Source organism: Lactuca virosa, chromosome 3 (genome assembly GCF_052849685.1).
Source record: "Lactuca virosa cultivar CGN04683 chromosome 3, Lactuca_virosa_CGN04683_v6, whole genome shotgun sequence".
In the NCBI taxonomy this organism is placed as follows: domain Eukaryota; kingdom Viridiplantae; phylum Streptophyta; class Magnoliopsida; order Asterales; family Asteraceae; genus Lactuca; species Lactuca virosa.
In genome coordinates, this window is record NC_136428.1 from 408,206,365 (window position 1) to 408,228,661 (window position 22,297).

The window sequence follows — 22,297 nt, forward strand, 5'->3', positions numbered from 1 at the left end:
AGCAAAATAGAGAAGTTAACTAGGACGTGTCTCCGAGAAATTAGTTAGACTGAACGGTGTTCCAATATCTATTATCTCTATTTGAGATAGTTGAGTCATCTCCTAGTTCAGGCAGTCACTTCAGAAATTTGTGGAAACTAGGCCGGTCATGATGCATAGCCTACCATACGTAAACCAACAGACAGAATGAGAGAACAATTCAACCATTAGAAGTTATGCGCAGAGCATATGTGATAGACTTTGGTAGAACAAGAATACCCACTTACCAACTAGCCGAGTCCTTGACCATGCTAGCAGTTAAAGTTACTCCATTAAAAATCCTCTTTGGTCGCAAGTACAGATCCTCTCTGCACTGGATTAAAGTAGGCGACACGCAACTAGCTAGAGGTCCAATTTCTAGATGGCACCTTCACTGGTCTGTAATTCATCCGAGAAACTACTGAGAAGAGAGTACAAATCTAGGAGCGACGTGAAGCTCCCAGGGTTAGGCAGAAAAGCTAACGCCTTTGATATCAGAAAACCCTTGGAATTCCATGTTGGTGACCTCGTCAGGTGAAGGTCTCACCCGGAAGGGCAGAATACGCTTCAAAAACCATGGAATACTAAATACAAGGTACATAAGATCATTTGAGATTCTTATTAGAGTTGATCCAGTAGCTTATAGACCCCGACTACCTCGGGAATACAATAACATACACCCTACTTTCCACATTATTAACTTGAAAAACTGGTCGTCCGACGAGACTTTTGTTATCCCACTCGCTTTGATCGAGGTAAGCAAGAACCTCAACTTTGTGGAAGAATCCATAGAAATCCTAGACAGCGAAGTCGTTAGGACTAATCAGATCCCTGTCCCGATAGTGAAAGTCCACTTAAAATGCATAGCGAGGACCTGAATTCACTTAGGAGCGCGTGGATCGAATGAAACTGAAATATCCTCATCTTTTCCCTTAGTTTATCTATAATTGCTTAAACTCTAATTTAACGGGAGGATGATGCGACAACCCGAAATTTCTATCTTATAAGCCAAGCAAATCAATCAAATTTAGACTTGTTTCTGTTACCTTTTAGCCTTGCTAAGGTTTATTCTATGAGTTGTTAAACCTTGTACACTTAGGACTTGATGCTATGAAGTGTGAGTAATGGATCTATGCAATGAATTCAAGCCAAGATCATCAACAAAGGATGTTCACGACCACAAACTAGGTTCACGGCCGTGAACCCAAGTTTGGTCGTGAACACCTCATTACTTAGATAGATTTCCTTCATTTTTCTTCATTTCTCACATATTTCATCCAAGAACACTCAAACTCTCTCAAGTATTATCAAGGGAATCCATCATTTCTCTTCAAAAATGTAAGTGATTCACCCCTTTTACTAGTTAATCTTCTTGATCATATGAATCCTACGAATCACATCCTTGAATTCATCACTTTTCCTTCAAGATCTTCTTGTCTTCATCTTTTCACCAAGAACACCAAGAACACACATTTGTTCTTGGGCCATGAACACATTCAAGATTTCCATTTAAGTAAGTATCCTTTCCAAACACATGTTATCCATTAGAAGCTCTTGATTTCCAACCATGAAACAACCACTTTGTGCAAGATCCTCAAGAGTTCACGGCCGTGAACCCTTCATGTGGTCATGAACCCTTCATAGGATCTTGATATGGTTGTGAACCCTCCTTCCTTGGCCGTATACCCTTCAAAGGATCAAGCCTTGGGTCGTAAACACTTCATGTGTGGCCGTAAACTCTCCTATGGCCGTAAACACTTATAGTGTGGCAAGGGAACACCCTTTCATACAATCATATGTGATTGTAACACTTCATTTCAAGTGTTTCCTAGCAGCTAAGGTTGTTCCCTTACATGATTAGTTGTTATATACACTAGTTATATACATATATGTGTCATTATATGCTTAATAGAATCCGTTTGTGCTCGAGACTTCACTTGGCATACTTAGCATCATATATCTATCTTTCATTGAATCACTCACTACAGGTGAGTTCATACCCCTAAACTTATCTTTTAATGATTTTAAATGCTTTTATGGGCGGGAATACAAGTAGAAAACAATATAGTTATAGTATCAATCACATGTGATTCATAACTATCAAAACAGGAGATTCCTTATACTTCAAAACTGTGTTACCAAACAAACTGTTTCAAATCCTTTTATAAACTGACATTAAGTCATCAATAATCATTCAAATGGTTAAAAAACCTTTTATATGATAAACTCTTTAAATGTTTTACAAAACTCTTTTAAACTTATATATTGTCAAAATCATGTCTATATAGATATAGCTATATAAACAAGGTTTAAAGGGCTTAGGACTGATAATTCGCTCTATTTCCTTTTCCTTATTTGGATGTGGACTTAGGGTATTGGCTTTTTGTCTGAATGTCGTTTAAATCTTAGTTATATATTATGTATATGTATGTAGATATAAAAGTACTTCAAATCAGTTCAATACCTTTGGGTAGCAAAGTTGTACAAACATGATCGGTCATTCAATTACAGAGCTTACTAGTAAACTATAATAGGTATAGTTAAGGAGGTTACTACCTACTATTTCTAGAACAATGAAACTTACAGGAATCAGTACTTACATAAGTTAGTTATTACATGAGTTAGTTCTTACATGAGTCAGTTCATACATGAGTCAGTTCAAACATACTATAACTAGAACAGAAAGGAACATACAATAACAAGCATAGAATGGAGAATACAATAACAAGAACAGAAAAGAACATACAATAACAAGAACAGAAAGGAATATACAAAAGCAAGAACAGAAAGGAACATGCATCCTTTTACAAGAACAAGATAACATTAATGTGAAGCCACTACTTCACGGCATAGCAATATACTTGTTAGGTCGCATTTTGTAACCAGAGTCTCCTGGAGGGAGAGCGGGCATTGTCTGTATAGATCTATACGAGACTGACAATCCCACATCCCAAATGTTAGCTACAGTCCGGCAGGCAAGCCAAGGGGTGACAAATGTCACATCAGTTTCGACGTCAGTAGGTCGTCGTGTTAAACACTCATCAATCAGTATGATTATAACCACATCACATTTTAACCTTAATTAAACAAACTGGTTTTAAGGTAGTTAGTGCTTTAGTAGTTACTTATTACAACATTACTGTACACTGTTATTTTTCCCATTACATTCATATAGTGATCTTCTCACATAAAAGGTAATGTAAACTATTTTCTGGTAATGATAGTCATATACTTGGGAAAACACTCATTTTTACAGAAAAACAAACATACAAAACAGTCGGGTCTTGGTAGATGACTACTTTCCATTTTAAGTAGAAAATATAGGATTTTCTAGGAAGTATACAAACATTTACATCAAAACACTTACAAACATTTACATCAAACACTTACAAACTTTTCATCAAACTTATGCAAACTTTTGACACCAAAATACTTAAGAACTCACCAGCTTAAATGTTGATCTACTTTTTCAAAATAACTTGTATTCTCAGGTCACCAATAGACCAGTACGCTGGACCAGGTTTTGAGAAAACGGAACATGTTCAAGACTCGTCTTTTATTTTGATATATATATTTTTTTGTGTGTCTTACAAATAAATTCATAACACACTTGTATTAATTATGTTATTAATGCAATGGATGATGTTGTTTCTTGTTTTACTATTGTGCATTGTTATGATACTGAACATGACGTCCTCCGCCCCTGAAGGTTTCCGTCGTTCTGGTTTGGGGGTGTGACAGAAGGGCCGCATAGGGTTGTTGGATTTCAGAACAGCTATATTGCCAAAATGGTCCTGCCCTCCGGTGTTTCATGTCTGGACCCTGTCTGTATACAGTGGTTGAAAAGTATTATTTAACACTTATAAAACAATATTGCTCGTAAATAATTGCAATAAATATTAGACTAAAAGCTAGTGGTAATGATACTAGGTTTCGTCGAAGGAAAATTGAATTGTTAGAAGCGAAGGGCTGCACGAGTTTGGAGTCATCACTTTAACAAGTGAGTGCATAGTTACTTTCATCTTACATATAGATATGAATTATTTAATATAAATTGCATGCTATGTGTGCATATTGTTTGTGTTCTTGATATCTATGCTGGATGAACAAAATATACATGTTTTATTTGATTTAAATTGTATATGTATTTTGTACCTACAATTATGATGGGCAAAGATGGGTAGATGATATAGATGATGAAATTAAATGATGAGAGGCCTCGATGTTTAAGATGATCCACTCATCTAGCGGAGTATAGATGACGACCACAGACTATTCTAGACAGTCTAGTGGAACGTTAGCAGTCTCGCAACCTGTAGGTGTTTTGAGCTAAGTGTTCATTAGGTGTACTCCATCCCTCTCATGGTTGCCTTATTTGACATATATTGCTGAGGAATCCCCTAAGTAGAATTTGTCATCCCGATGAAAATCCTTAGGCTAAGTCCCTTAACTTAGATGCTTTAGAGACAGAATGTGAGGATAACATGAATTGGTAATCGGGTTGATTGATTTGATGAAATTAATAAATTTTATTATTGTGGGTTGAAAACCCTATGTGCTCACCAAGCTCCCAAGCTTGACCCACTCAGTTTCTTGTATACAGGTAGTGGCAAGAGAGCACAGGAGTGATGATCTGATGAGAGATGAACGGATTATAGGCCACTAGATTAATGGATGTTGTAAGGCCTATGTTGTGTCTGTTTATGCTTTTGATCTGTATTGACAATGACATCCCGAGGTTTTTAATATAATGAAAATACATTTCTTCGGAAATGATTTGATAAATTCTCTATCATGTTTTGTTTTTAGGAACAAATTCTGCAAATATTTCTTCAAAAGTATACTCTGATTTTCAAATAAAGCATAAACAAATCGGTATTTTCTGGCCGTGAAATTGGGGATGTCACACAAAGTCTCATCAGCGTATGGTTTTATACACGGAATCATTAATTGCATTTATTAGAAGAGAAAACGGAGAGAGTGGAATGATGCATGTAATACATTCGCGTATGGAATGTACGCATCGACATAGATTTTTCGCATTCTCATCAACGTCTGGCGTCATTCGTTGACTCATAAAATTTTAAAGAAGAATGTAAGGCGAGAAAGGATTTATGTGTGTGATAAACTATGTTACATAATCTAACCATCGACATAGAGTTTCAAACATTCATCAGTGTGTGGTATATCACATTGAATCGTTAAGTTCTATAAAGAAGAATTGTGGGAAAGAAGTAGGATGTATCAATCACGCTGAGGTGAAATCTGTTGGATTAGTGTCTAAGCCCATAACTATAATTGGTATATTCTTGACCCGACCCGGCATGATCCATTTGGGTTGCATGGCATCAAAACATTTGGATAGACCTTTTAATGAGAAGAAGATATTTGTGACATATTAATATATTATAAGTTCTAATATATTAATATGAAATCATATTATTTAATTAGTATTGATCTAGAATTAATTTGGAATTAATTTAGTGATCAAAAGAGACTAATTAAATATATGGGGATTGATTGTGTAAATCATAGATTCTTATATATATGTGGGCTCATGATCCATGATTCCTTATGTTGGGTTTAACCCATGTGGTGGCCCATGGATACTCCATGAAGGTTAAAACCCATGGAGCATAAGGAATGGGTTGAGTCATGGGTTACATGGTGTAACCCTAATGTGCACACTATATAAAGACCCCATTGTTGGTGAAATCGGCACTAGGAAATACACAAGAGGGCAAGCCAATTTCTATGAACTCATATCTTCTCTCATGGTTATTCCAAGTGTTCATGATGTTGTGTGAACCATTTGAGGTGTCACACTTGGGGCACTAGGCTCTTGAGCTCCATGGAATCAAGCACCAAACAAGAGGTATGTAATTCTACTAGAATTTATATTATGTGTACTTTATATATGCTAGTTAGAACAATACCTTGGAAAATTGATATTTGCATGTATAATGGAGAAAACATAGATCTAAGGTATTTAGGGTTGCATGTACACCATAGGAGTGTTAGAATGCTCAAAACCCAACAGTGGTATCAGAGCCTAGGCTTGTTTTCACTTATACTTGATGCAAACTGCTTAAAATCGAAGTTTTTTGCTGCTGGGACAGTGGACTCGCCGAGTTCACTGATGCACTCGACGAGTCCAAGGCAAAGTTCATCCAACTCGCCGAGTTGGTTCATGCACTCGACGAGTTGGACCCCCAAACAACATATCTTCGAGTTTTGGTGCTGGAATTGGTCTAGAATAATTACTTTTGACTGTTTTGGACTTATAAAATCTATTTTTAATGTGGTAATGATTATGTTAAACCAATTTCAATGCGATAATCAAAGTTTCAAGTTTATATATGTTGATGTAATTCTTGAAAAATTGTTGATTATGAATGTTCATGCTTGTGAGTTTTGGTAGATCATAGGAATTATGTGCAAATAGTTTGTTAGTATAATTCTTGATCTTAATGAAATTGTATGGACTCCATAACTTGTCCTCAAGTTATGGATTACCAAAAGTTTTTTTGATGTTTCCTTGATTTATGAGTTAGTTTATGTCACACCCCAAAACCGGAACGGCGGAAACGTTCGGGGGTGGAGGACGTCATGTACAGTATCACAACAATGCAAAGTAGTAAACAAGCAACAACATCATCCATTGCATTAATAATATAATTTAATACAAGTGTGTTCTGTCAAGTTATATAGACACCAAAAATATACATCAAAATAAAAGATGAGTCTTGAACGAGCTCCATCTTCTCAAAACCTGGCACCGGTACCTATCTACTGGTGACCTGAGAATACAAGTTATTTTGAAAGAGTTTATCAGCTTTAAAGCTGGTGAGATCATAAGTATATTAATGTCTGTGTTTGTATGAAAGTGTTTGTAAGTCTGTAATGTATAAGTTTTGTAAAAGTTTGTAATTGTTTGAACTCTCCTAGAAAACCCTATGTTTCCTACTAAAAGTAGCCTTCTACCAAGGCATCTAGTGTCTGTGTGTATGTCTCTTGTAAGAGTATGTATTTTCCCAAATCTGACTATCATTAACCAAAAATATAGTTTCTACATTATTTTTTATTGTGTGAATATCACAAAGTAAATGTAAAGGGAAAATGATATAGTACTGTAGTGTTGTATTAAGTAACTACTGCTGTACTAACTACTTTAAACCAATTGTTATTTAAAGTACCATGTGATCGGCCTGTATCCTGCTACCGACTCTAGTAAAACGACGATGTAAGACGTCGTAAGAAATGACATTTGGCACCCGTAGACTTGCAAGTCCCACTATAGCGAGCAGCAAGGTGTAGGATAGTCAATCCAGTATAGATCTATACACAAACTCATACACTCTCCACTTAAGTAGATTCTGGATACAAAACGGGTCATGACAGGTAGTGCCATGCCCCCGTTAAGTGGCTCACATAACTGTAAGTAATGTATATGTATATTTATATGTATGTGCTAGCTGTATTGTGTGTTCTTTCTCTGTCTAGCCTGTATGTTTTGTTTCTCATAACTGTGTATTATGTTTGTTTCTCATCACTATGTATTATGTTTGTTTCTCATCACTATGTATTATGTTTGTTTCTCATCACTATGCATAATGTTTGTTTCTCATCACTATGTATTATGTTTGTTTCTCATCACTATGTATTATGTTTGTTTCTCATCACTATGTATTACTCATGAATGAACTAACTCATTGTATGTTTCATTGTTCTAGTAATAGTATCTTCCTAAACTATACCTATTATAGTTTACCAGTAATGTTGTTTTTGTATATGAACATGTTTGTATACCTTTGCTACCCAAAGGCATTGAACTGAATGAAAGAAGTAACCTTTTATATCTATACACATATACATGATATATAACTAGGATTCAAACGACCTTCGGACAAATAACCAGAATACCCTAAGTCCACAACCAAACAAGGAACAGGAAGTAAGGTGAGCTATCAGTCCTAAGTCCTTTCAATCCTACTTATATAATTATATCCATATAGATACACAGAATATAAGTTAAAAGAGTTTAATAAAAGTATTTGATATGTAAAAGAGTTTGTAAAACAGTTTGAAGTAAAACCGTTTGACAACATAGTTTGAAAAGTAAGAAATCCACTTGTTTGGTAGTTATTAATCACATGTGATTGATATAATAACTATAATAGTTCAACTTGTATCCCCCCCATAAAAGCATTTAAAAACATTTAAAAGGTTAATTAAGGGGGTATGAACTCACCTGTAGTGAGTGGTTTGGATGAACGGAATGTATAGGATGCTATGTGTCAAGTGAAGACTTGTACACACACGATGATCCTAGTTAACATATAATATCACATATATGTATCCAATTAGTCTTTAAACAACTAATTAACAAAGTTAAGACATCCTACGACATGTAAAACACCTTATTTAAGTGCTATAAGTCCTAAGGATTGAATCTAAGTGTTGTAGGACATTGTTATTGAGTTTAGGGTTCAAGGGGACCCTTTATTGGAGTTTACGGTTTTGTGACCATAACTCATTGAGTTTACGGTCGTAAACCCATGAGTTTACAGCCGTAAACTCATGGTACTTTTACCATGATGAGTTTTGAAGCTTTACAAGTCCTAAGAAGCATTCCTACTTCATGTATAAGCCTTAGGAAGAGATTAGGGCACCATTTCACTCCTTTAGGGAGTTTACGGTCCTTGGACCATTTATCTTTGGGTTTACGGCCGTAAACCCAAATGATTTATGGTATTTGGATGATTTCAAGTCCTAAACACATTAAGGAAGGGGTCTAGGCTAGTTTCCAAAGCTTTGTAAGGGCTAGGGCACACTTTGGCACCCTTTTTAGGGTTTACGGTCCAAGGTGTTCTTGGACCGTAAACACCTTTGATCCTTAGATTCTTGGTGTTTTCTAGTTGATTAAGAAGTATAACAAGCCCTATAACACATTAGGGTAAGAGTACTTACAAGTAGAAGCTTGAAAAGGTGCTAAAAGTCCAAGAACACTAGTGTGTTCTTGGTGTTCTTGGTGAAACTTGAAGATCTACACTTTTGGAATGATTTCACGGATGGAATCATGTTAGATCACTAGATTAAGTAAGATATCAACTTTTTAGGGCTAGAAACACTTACAATGTTGAAGATCAAGAAGAAAAGTCGATGATACTTGAGAGAGAATTGAGTTTTGGATCTTGAAATTGTGAAAAGTGATAAATAATGACTAAGTGTCATATTTATAACCTCTTTTAGGGTTTACGGCCGTAAACACCTTTGTTTAGGCCGTAAACTCCAAACTCTTGGAGTTTTGGGACATTATTGTTGCACAATAAACCCTAGGGCATCCTCTCTCCTGTTATCTCCTGAAGTACTAATCTTAAAATACTCAAACTTATTCCAAAAAGCTTGAAAATTAGCAGAAACAGTTTTGACTCCTATTGAAGTGAATGGTTGTACAGAATAGAAATTTCGGGTTGTCACATCATCCCCCCGTTAGAAGGAATTTCGTCCCGAAATTAGAATTTAAGCAAATAAGTAGTTACAAATAACTAAGCAAAAAGACGAGGATATTTCAGTTTCATCTGATCCTCTCGTTCCCAAGTGAATTCAGGTCCTCGCTTGGCGTTCCAGCGAACCTTCACTATCGGGATACGGCTTTTTTTCGTTTGCTTAACGTCCCGGTCCATGATCTCTAGATGTTCTTCCACAAAGTTGAGGCTCTCGTTGATCTCGATTTCGTCGAGTGGGATTACAAGAGTCTCGTCGGACAGACACTTTTTCAAGTTCGAGATGTGGAAAGTAGAATGTACATTACTGAGCTCGCGGGGTAAGTTAAGTTTGTAAGCTACAGGGGCGATTCTTGCGAGAATCTCGAAAGGCCCTATGTACCTTGGATTTAGCTTTCCACGCTTTCTGAAGCGTGTCAAGCCCTTCCAGGGTGAGACCTTCAATAGAACATGGTCGCCCACCTGGAATTCCAACGGTTTCCTTCGTTTATCAGCGTAGCTTTTCTGTCGGTCTCTAGAGGCTTTCAATCGTTCACGAATCTGAACGATCTTCTCTGTCGTTTCCCGTATGATCTCCGGGCCCATGAGGGTGCTTTTAGGAACTCGTCCTTTAGCTAACTGGGTATCACCCACCTCAGCCCAACACAGAGGGGATCTGCACTTTCGGCCATAGAGGGCCTCGAATGGAGTAGCCTTTATGCTCGTGTGATAACTGTTGTTGTAGGAAAATTCTAGAAGGGGTAAATGAGTATCCCATGCTTTCCCAAAGTCGATCACACAGGCTCGCAACATATCTTCCATGGTTTGGATAGTCCTCTCACTTTGCCCGTCTGTATGTGGATGGTAGGCTGTACTCATGTCCAGCCTAGTTCCTAGGGAACTTTGTAATGACTGCCAGAACCTCAAAGTGAATATACTATCTCTGTCTGAGATAATGGATATGGGAACACCGTGCAGTCGTATAATCTCCCTAATGTAAGTTCTTGTAAGCTTCTCCATCTTGTCTATTTCCTTGATAGGCAGGAAGTGTGCGGACTTGGTCAACCTGTCGACGATGACCCATATGGTATCAAGTCCACCCGTTGTCTTGGGCAACTTGGTTATGAAATCCATAGTGATCCGCTCCCACTTCCATTCCGTTATCTCTGGCTGTTGTAGTAGACCGGAGGGTTTCTGGTATTCGACCTGGACCTTGGCGCAAGTAAGGCATTTACTCACGAAGGTAGCAATCTCTGCTTTCATGTTAGGCCACCAGTATAGCTTTTTAAGATCCAGATACATCTTATCTGAACCTGGGTGGACGGAATAACGAGTGTTGTGCGCCTCATTCATGACCAAGTCTCTGAAACTCTAAGTTTCGGGGTCCAGATCCGATCCATGAAATAATAAGCTCCGCCACCCTTAACCTCCAAGTTCTTATCCATCCCTCTCAAGGATTCACCCGCCACATTTTCATGTTTCAAAGCTTCGAGCTGAGCCTCCTTAATTTGTCTGGACAAGTGCGAATGGATAGTCATAGTCAATGATTTGACTCTACGACCAGAATATTCTTTCCGACTTAGGGCGTCAGCTACTACGTTGGCTTTACCCGGATGATAATGAATTTCTCATTCGTAATCACTGAGTAGCTCGACCCACCGTCGTTGTCTCATGGTGAGCTTCTTCTGGTCAAATATGTGTTGTAGGCTTTTGTGGTCTGTAAAGATAGTGCTTTTTGTACCGTACAGGTAGTGTCTCCAGATCTTCAGAGCAAACACAACTGCTCCTAGCTCAAGATCGTGGGTAGTGTAGTTGACCTCATGTGTCTTTAGATGTCTCGAGGCATATGCGATGACCTTACCTCGCTGCATCAGAACACATCCGAGTCCTTGATTTGACGCATCGCAATAGAAAACGAAGTCTTCTATCCCTTCGGGGAGGGATAGTATTGGTGCGGTGCACAAGGCTCGCTTGAGCGTTTGGAACGCTCTCTCCTGCTTCTCTTCCCAGTCAAAGGCCACGCCCTTCTGGGTCAGTGTCGTAAGAGGTTTCACAATGCGGGAGAAGTTCTGAATGAACCTGCGATAGTAGCCAGCGAGGCCTAGAAATTGACGAATTTATGTAGGCGTCTTCGATGCTGACCAACTCTCAATGGCTTTAATTTTGGAAGGGTCCACGTGTATTCCCTCTTTGCTAACCACGTGCCCTAAGCATTCGACTCTTCGGATCCAAAATTCGCATTTCGAGAACTTCTCATAAAGCTTCTCCGCACGCAGGGTTTCTAAGACTAGTCGCAGATGTTGACTATGCTCCTCGTGACTAGGAGAGTAGATAAGTATCTCATCGATGAAGACGATGACGAACTGATCCAAGTAAGGACGACACACCCTATTCATTAAGTTCATGAATACTGCGGGCGCGTTTGTTAATCCGAACGGCATCACTACGAATTCGTAGTGCCCATAACGAGTTCGGAAGGTTGTCTTCGGAACATCCTCCTCTAGCACTCGTAGTTGGTGATATCCGGACCTTAAGTCGATTTTTGAAAAGAAGTTTGCCCCTTGAAGTTGATCGAATAAATCGTCAATCCGAGGCAAAGGATAACGATTTTTGATGGTCGGTTTGTTGAGCTCCCTGTAGTCGATGCACATACGAAACGACCCGTCTTTCTTCTTGACGAACAAGACTGGAGCTCCCCAGGGTGAGAAGCTTGGTCTTATAAAGCCCTTGTTGAGCAGTTCGTTAAGTTGACAGGACAGTTCTTGCATCTCTGCAGGTGGTAGACGATAGGGCGATTTGGCTACGGGGGTAGCCCCTGGAACTAAGTTGATTCTGAACTCGACTTGACGTTGCGGAGGTAATCCTGGGAGTTCTTCTGGAAAGAGGTCGGGAAAGTCGCGTACTACTGGAATGTTCTGAATGACTTTCGTTTCTTGGCTCACATCAACCACATGAGCAAGGAATGCGTGACATTCCTTTCGCAAGACTTTCTGAGCTTCAATGCTCGAGATGATACGAAGGTTCGTGCCGGGTTTGTCGCCATAAACTACTAGAGTTTCGCCAGACGGCAGATTAAGGCGTACAGCCTTTTCGTAACACATGATCTCGGCACGATGAAGACTCAACCAATCCATGCCGATAATGACGTCGAAACTTTTAATTGAGACCGGCATGAGATCGATTGAAAAAGAATGGCCATCTAAAGTTAGGGTACACCCTATGTATATACTGCTAGTGCTCTCTGTCTTTCCATTAGCCATTTCTATAGTGAACGGTTCTTTAAGTGTTCGTGATTTTTGCTTAAGTAAATGAGCAAATTTTTGGTTTACGAAACTCCTCTCCGCTCCACTATCAAACAGTATGCATGCATAAGAGTTATCGAGGAGAAACGTACCAGTGACCACTATGGGGTCGGCAACTGCTTCCTCGTGGCCTATGGCCAGAACTCTTGCCACTCCACCGGCATTCCCTGCCTTCGGGCAGTTCCTTTTGTAGTAGCCTACCTCGCCACAACTGTAGCAAGCTTGGCCCACTCTTGTGCCGGGGACTTGGTTGATTGGCCTAGCCGGAGATTTGCAGAAACGGGCAGTGTGCCCCTTCCTGTTGCAGTTCAAACACTGCATTTCCCGGCAGGCACCGACGTGGTGGAAGTTGCATTTGTTGCACTTAGGCAAACTTCCTGCGTACTGCTTTACCGGAGCAGCGGCGGCAGGTGCTATCGCAGCATGAACTGCCACGACCTGCTACTTTTTGGCAGCCTTCGTCTTTCTCTTGTCATCCCAAAACTTCCGCTTGGAATCAGCGGTTCTGGCGGGTTCCGAGATGGCCAGGGTTGTTGTTGCGGCCGGGGTACGAATCCAATGGTCTATAAGCCGCTGTGCCAATCGCTTGGCACTATCGAATGTAGTGGGGTTTGAAGCCAAAACATTTCCCTGGAATGGAGGCACCAACCCCCATATGTATCTTTCAATCTTCTTCCCCTCGGTATGAACCATGTTGGGACAGAGGGCCACCAGTTCACAGAACCTGGCGGTGTAGGAGACTATGTTGGATCCCTTCATGGTTAGGCTCCACAGTTCTTCCTCCAGTTTTTGGATTTCGCCCCTCGGGCAGTACTCTTCATCCATTAGCTCTCTCAGGGCTTCCCAGCCCATAGGATTTGCCACTATAAGGGATAGTGACTTGACATGGCTATTCCAGCATGTTAGGGCTTTTGCCTCAAAGGTGCAAGCAGTAAACTTGACCTTGCTTCCCTCCGGGCATGAGCAGATCTCAAAGAACGACTCTGTCTTTTCGAACCATTGCGAGAGGGCAATGACTCCGCCAGTCCCCTTAAAGGACAATAGCTTGCAGTTTGTGAAGTCCTTGTAGGAGCACTCTCTGGAGCGCACAAGGATTTCACCATGAGTAGATAGGACAGGGGTTCCTCCTCCAGTGTAACCAGAAGAATGATATTGTGCCATGGCTGTAGCCACAGCCGCAGCTACAGCAGCATTTAGAGCTGCCGTATCGAATTGAGGAGCAGGTGGTGTTGGTGCAGGAGGATCGCGTCTTGTCGATCGACGTGGAGGCATCTTTCAACTATAAGTTTACAAAGACGAAGATATTGATAAGAATTTAATAGGAAATAGATAAGAATGACTCATGGACTAACTCTCCATAGTCCAACAGCACAAATGAATAACACGATTGATTGTAAACGAAAGCATTTGGATATAATTTCCATGAGATTAGATATCTGTCAATAATACTGGAATTACAGATGTAATGAGTTCGGGAAAAATGACCTAGATGTAGGTCTTACATCAACCAAGATGGGAAAATTTTGACAAACTACTACCAAATCAAGACCTAACGGGTCTAAGATTTACAAAGATAGGAAATTAGACTAGAGTTTTTACACTAACTAGGTTACATCCAAAAGAGAAGTCGATGAGACTTTAACGGCGATGAGAACTACTAGAGTGAGTTCTTGAATCCGACAGTAGACGTTCTATGTCCCTCATACGCCTTTCAGACCTTGCCTGCTGAGCTCGAAGTTCCCTGACTTCAGCTTGGGTTTCAGCAAGTTCCCTCTGTAGAACTACATTGCGGACCTGAGTCCTTTCATGAGCAGACTCTAGTTGACGAATGCGGACTGTGTTAACGCTAGAGTTGGCGTCAATCTCCACGACTCGGTCGATAGCTGCTCGACCTTGCTCAGTGTTCCGAGCAATCCTACGGACCATTATGGGTAGGACCCTGTCAGCTGAACCTCCCTCGGTGAGGTTGTAGAAGCTTCTGTCTCCATTGTAGGGTATGGGTTGACCCTGTTCCTGACACCATCTGTTCAAGTTTGTGGCCTACAGAGGTGTGGGTCCTTGAAATGGTGGATGAGGGTTCAGGTTTGGGTCTTGAGCAGCTAGGGGTAGGTTGTTGACTTCAGGCTCTGAGTCAGAACCATCAGAACAGCCTTCAGCTTCATGATCATCCAAAAGGGATTGGGTGATCATCTTCTGGCTCTTCTCCCAGCCATCCTGCATTGCCGTGGTTGGGATAGTACGGGTCTCCGGTGATATGGAATCCAGCCATGAAATCTACGCGAGAAAACGGATAAAGAAATAACTAAATAGACGAACTAATTAGATAATTGTAAGATGATCTTTATCAGTTACTCCAACATTTGCGTAGTGCATACCAGTCATATGTAACCTAGACAGGATAGACCTTCGAATAAGCGACCCTAACTCTAAGCCCACAACCAAACAAGGAACAGGAAGTAAAGCAAAGATCACAGATTCTAAGTCTATGATATCCTAGACACATATAACCTTAGCGTATCCACTCCGCAACTATTGACATACTTAATAAAGACCTTTAGTTCTCAGATAGGTAATTAATAGCAACACAAAATACTCCTATAGTATTTTAAGTTTATGTTATGTTCTACTATTCTCGTTGTAGTAGTGTTGGTAAGTTTTTAGACTGGTTGCAACCTCACAACCATACTTTGGCACATGCTAATCACTCCTCGGATAATGTAGTTGATCAGGCTACATCTTCCCAGGTTTGACCATATGTCTCTAAGTCTACTTGTGTTGTCCAACAATCGTAATACTTTTGTTCTGTCCTAGTGACACTGATTTTAGTATGAATGCAGGTATGTATACTTAGTTAAATATTTTATTATTTAAAAGTATAAACTCTTTATCAGAGTATTTTAATCCCGCTGTGTTTATAGTTCGTATATCTTTTATGGCTTGATATACTCGATTCACTATAAACAATGCTCTGATACCAATCTGTCACACCCCAAAACCGGAACGGAGGAAACGTTCGGGGGTGGAGGACGTCATGTACAGTATCACAACAATGCAAAGTAGTAAAAAAGCAACAACATCATCCATTGCATTAATAATATAATTTAATACAAGTGTGTTCTGTCAAGTTATATAGATACCAAAAATATACATCAAAATAAAAGATGAGTCTTGAACGAGCTCCATCTTCTCAAAACCTAGCACCGGTACCTGTCTACTGGTGACCTGAGAATACAAGTTATTTTGAAAGAGTTTATCAGCTTTAAAGCTGGTGAGATCATAAGTATATTAATGTTTGTGTTTGTATGAAAGTGTTTGTAAGTCTGTAATGTATAAGTTTTGTAAAAGTTTGTAATTGTTTGAACTCTCCTAGAAAACCCTATGTTTCCTACTAAAAGTAGCCTTCTACCAAGGCATCTAGTGTTTGTGTGTGTCTCTTGTAAGAGTATGTATTTTCCCAAATCTGACTATCATTAACCAAAAATATAGTTTCTACATTATTGTTTATTGTGTGAATATCACAAAGTAAATGTAAAGGGAAAATGATATAGTACTGTAGTGTTGTATTAAGTAACTACTGTTGTACTAACTACTTTAAACCAATTGTTATTTAAAGTACCATGTGATCGGCCTGTATCCTGCTACCGAATCTAGTAAAACGACGATGTAAGACGTCGTAAGAAATGATGTTTGGCACCCGTAGACTTGCAAGTCCCACTGTAGCGAGCAGCAAGGTGTAGCATAGTCAATCCAATATAGATCTATACACAAACTCATACGCTCTCCACTTAAGGAGATTCTGGATATAAAACGGGTCATGACAGGTAGTGCCATGCCCCCGTTAAGTGGCTCACATAACTGTAGGTAATGTATATGTATATGTATATGTGTGTGCTAGCTGTATTGTGTGTTCTTTCTCTGTCTAGCCTGTATGTTTTGCTTCTCATAACTATGTATTATGTTTGTTTCTCATCACTATGTATTATGTTTGTTTCTCATCACTATCTATTATGTTTGTTTCTCATCACTATGTATTATGTTTGTTTCTCATCACTATGTATTACTCATGAATGAACTGACTCATTGTATGTTTTATTGTTCTAGTAATAGTATCTTCCTAAACTATACCTATTATAGTTTACCAGTAATGTTGTTTGTGTATATGAACATGTTTGTATACCTTTGCTACCCAAACGCATTGAACTGAATGAAAGAAGTAACCTTTTATATCTATACACATATACATGATATATAACTAGGATTCAAACGACCTTCGGACAAATAACCAGAATACCCTAAGTCCACAACCAAACAAGGAACAGGAAGTAAGGTGAGCTATCAGTCCTAAGTCCTTTCAATCCTACTTATATAATTATATCCATATAGATACACAGAATATAAGTTAAAAGAGTTTAATAAAAGTATTTGATATGTAAAATAGTTTGTAAACAGTTTGAAGTAAAACCGTTTGATAACACAGTTTGAAAAGTAAGAAATCCACTTGTTTGGTAGTTATTAATCACATGTGATTGATATAATAACTATAATAGTTCAACTTGTATCCCCCCCATAAAAGCATTTAAAAACATTTAAAAGGTTAATTAAGGGGGTATGAACTCACCTGTAGTGAGTGGTTTGGATGAACGGAATGTATAGGATGCTAGGTGTCAAGTGAAGACTTGTACACACATGATGATCCTAGTTAACATATAATATCACATATATGTATCCAATTACTCTTTAAACAACTAATTAACAAAGTTAAGACATCCTAGGACATGTAAAACACCTTATTTAAGTGCTATAAGTCCTAAAGATTGCATCTAAGTGTTGTAGGACATTGATATTGAGTTTAGGGTTTAAGGGGACCCTTTATTGGAGTTTACGGTTTTGTGACCATAACTCATTGAGTTTACGGTCGTAAACCCATGAGTTTACTGCCGTAAACTCATGGTACTTTTAGCATGATGAGTTTTGAAGCTTTACAAGTCCTAAGAAGCATTCCTACTTCCTGTATAAGCCTTAGGAAGAGATTAGGGCACCATTTCACTCCTTTAGGGAGTTTACGGTCCTTGGACCATTTATCTTTGGGTTTACGGCCGTAAACCCAAATGATTTATGGTATTTGGATGATTTCAAGTCCTAAACACATTAAGGAAGGGGTCTAGGCTAGTTTCCAAAGCTTTGTAAGGGCTCGGGCACACTTTGGTACCCTTTTTAGGGTTTACGGTCTAAGGTGTTCTTGGACCGTAAACACCTTTGATCCTTAGATTCTTGGTGTTTTCTAGTTGATTAAGAAGTATAACAAGCCCTATAACACATTAGGGTAAGATTACTTACAAGTAGAAGCTTGAAAAGGTGCTAAAAGTCCAAGAACACTAGTGTGTGTTCTTGGTGTTCTTGGTGAAACTTGAAGATCTACACTTTTGGAATGATTTCACGGATGGAATCATGTTAGATCACTAGATTAAGTAAGATATCAACTTTTTAGGGCTAGAAACACTTACAATGTTGAAGATCAAGAAGAAAAGTCGATGATACTTGAGAGAGAATTGAGTTTTGGATCTTGAAATTGTGAAAAGTGATAAATAATGACTAAGTGTCATATTTATAACCTCTTTTAGGGTTTACGGCCGTAAACACCTTTGCTTAGGCCGTAAACTCCAAACTCTTGGAGTTTTGGGACATTATTGTTGCACAATAAACCCTAAGGCATCCTCTCTCCTGTTATCTCCTGAAGTACTAATCTTAAAATACTCAAACTTATTCCAAAAAGCTTGAAAATTAGCAGAAACAGTTTTGACTCCTATTGAAGTGAATGGTTGTACAGAATAGAAATTTCGGGTTGTCACAGTTTAGATTAATAAAAAAAATTGTGTTTTAGTTGTTTTCAATCCAAATTAATCTAGAGTTAGTTCATAAAATGTGTTTTTGTAACTTGTCCTCAAGTTACATAAAAGGTCACATTTATGAATCTTAAAACTCATAAATATGCCAAAGGTTACAAAATGAAAGGTTTCTTCTCATAAATGTTTTCTTTATGGACTTCATAACTTGTCCTCAAGTTATGGATTACCAAGAGACACTTCTTTAAAATTGTCATTAAAGAATAAGAGGTTACATAAAATGAAGAGTCTTCATTTTAATGAACCATTAAACCCATAAGTTATGAATTGAAGAGTCTTTTTCATTTAATTATTTCATGACTCCATAACTTGTCTTCAAGTTATGGATGTTTAAGAGTCACTTCTTTAAAAGTGTTATTAAAGAATAAGAGCTTACATAAAAATGAAGAGTCTTCATTTTAATGAACCATTAAACTCATAAGTTATGAAATGAAAGGTTTTGAATAGTTTCAAAACTTGCCCTCAAGTTTTGGAATTTGTAAAGTTACCCCTCATGTATACTTTAATTCCAAATTGAACCTTAGAATTTTAAAATTTTAAAATTCAACACTTATACTATTATTATAATTTTAATTATATAGATATGTATCAGATAAAGTCAGTCTTACCGTTAGTAGGCCTCATTCACGAAGCCGGTCTATAAGGGGGGGTATAAGGTTACTGCCTATAAAATGGCAGTTTAATGGGTGTCCACTCTCACCCACCGCTTCCTTGACTGGTGGAGGGTCGTTAGCCGAACGGGTAGGAAAGGACTATAATTCTCCCTTCATTAAAAGTATAATGATAAATACTAAGTAACTAAACACTTATTAATTCCCAATCTTAGTTACTTAGGAAAATGTGAAATAGGTGCTAACCCATGAAATTACACTTTGTACCTTACCAAGTCGTTAGTGGAGCATGTGTGGTTAACCGGCACACTAATAAGGACTAGTAAGAGTGGCAAAGGGTAACTTGACTTTATTATAGATCGTTGGAGCGTGTGTGGTTAACCGGCACATCGATTAGGTGATAAAGTTAAGGGTACCAAGTCAATTTGCATGGTTATTCACACCTTGTTTGTGATCCTAGGCATCCCAGTCACAAACTTGAGAGGGCACAATCGAGATTCAAACATGCCATTGAAAGTTCAATGTATCTCAAAAGATCTAGGAGTTTCAAATCCAATTAAAACTTAATTATATTTCGTTTTTCATGGTGGAAATTGGTAAATCGCCATTTACCTACCTTCAACTATTTTATAACTTGGATTACGACATCCCTCTTCCAGTTATAAATAGGTTGTTGGATCCTAGCCTTAATATTTCATATTGGGTGTTATATTAAGGACTTTAAATCAACTAACTTGAATTTCTCCCTTATAGATGTCTCCTTCAGACAACTATGGTCTTCCCAAATCTTTAGGAACAAGTTATCCTAATGAAGATGATATCCCAAATGTCAATCAAGGTGAAAGATCAATCCCTTTGTTGTGCATTAGTGGGACTGGAAATCATACTTCATTTCCTCTACCTCCTCTAATAATTCTCCTTATCCCACAAGTTTTAAGACTTGATAAGTTCTAAGTCACTCAATCCCTATTGGCAAGCAAGTCTATATGTACATAGGAGATTAAGTCACATATTGACAAGCCGGGAGAGTCGGGTGTCGAAGTCTCGAGGTAGCTGGCTGTTGACCTGGTTCTTCAGTCACTCCCTGATGACAGATCACGACATGACCCTTTAATGATCTTATCTATTTGCTTGGTGCTGCTGAATCAGTAATGATTTGGAACACTGGTAAAGCAAATTTGATTAAAAGATCAACTTCCCAAAACTTTATGGACATTGACAATGGTGACACTGGAAATCCAGAAAAACTTTCTCTTCCCAATGGAAAGGGATCGGCCATAGTCAACTCGGTTGACCAAATGGTAAAGAGAAAGACTAAGTCTGAGATAGTCCCATGTACCATTCCCAAAGAGTCCATATGTGCCTATTGCCAAAGGAAAGGGGCATTGGTTGCGAAGCTGCCAAATTTACCTAAAACCTCATAAGGATGGTAAAGTCAAAAGTTTGACTCTACTTCAGGTAAAGTCCGTTATCTAACTCTATTAAGTCTCTTTTGGATATTCTTAATACATGATGTAATGTAATTACATTTTGATGTTTTTGTAGAATCAAAGGAAGCTTAAAGAAAAAGTGTGTTGATTCTGATCGCATGGTTCGATGACCAGAATTTTGAGCCACTACATAAGAGTTATGAGATATTGCTTAGGAATAGATAACAACAAAGTTTTCATATGAATTTGCATTGTAAGGATAAGTTTTTCCGCAAGTTTTAAAATAAAAGAAAAGTTTTGATTTTATTTATTTTAAGTATCCTTACAAAGGCATTTATGAAAAATTGTTGTTTATATGTTTCCATTGATAAGTAATATTGGAAAATGAATTTGATTCTTTCATTTGTGGTAGTGTCCTAATTTATCAAATAAGGAAAGATTCTCATCACCCAAGCTTTAGTTGGATAGAAACTTGGAATCATGCAAGTTGTATAAGTATGATGAATGAAAATCTTCATCTTTGGAAAATTAAGACTAATTCCTTGTTCACATGTATACGTGAGTCAAGTGAAGGACTAAAGGGATCGAGTACACATTCTTGTACACTGGTCAGGTCCACCACAAAGATCGTTAAGACTGTTCATCATAATTTACTAAAGTTTAGTAAATATGGTTATACTTACAAGTTTAAGTATAATTCTGAAACATTGAAAAAGTTTCAATGTATGGCAGAACGAATGAGAAGAATCAAATTTGGCAGAAAGATAAAAGTTTCTCAAATCTGAAAAGATATGAGAGTACTTTAGTATCATGTTTTATGATCATCTTAATGATTGTGAGACCATACCACAATTCATCCTCTAAGGACATCTTAGTGCATTCTTATGGCTAAGAAGAGGAGTCATGAAATCGTTGAAATGGTTAAATCAAGAAGAGGAGTCATACTTCGTTTCAAAACACTTCTTAGAGTCATGCTCCAAGATTGTAACTTGAGTGACACATCTTAAAGAAGGTTTAATAACACTTGTCAAATGTAAGAGTAAAATGTTTTATACTCTTGTACATTTGAAATTGGCAAGTTGTGATGTTTTGGATAAAACAAAGACCAACTAAGGCTAATTGTGTGATGTGTTTGTAAAAGAATCCGCACTATCTCTTGAATATTGGGCAAGAGAGTCTTATATGTCAAGAGGACAGTGGGAGTTTAAAAGATCCTGAAATAGTTTCAAGAACTAATCAAGAGTTTTGTTAATCACTAGTCACGACTTGAGGTTTGTAACCTATCGTGTTGACATATTATTATTTTTGTGCCTATTCGAGTTAAAAGTTGACTATGCTTGTGAGTTCTATGAGTTCTAAATTGTTTGCATAACAACCTGGAAGCAATGGTAGGCCCTTGTGCTGCCGGGTGGCAAGAAATTAAGATTGAACAAGTTCAGTCCATATGTGTTTGGATTTGCCACTAACCTTGTCTTCTGATTATGGTTATGACAAATTCACATGGATAGGAACACTTACACAATAAAATATAAGTGTCATAAGGTTTCT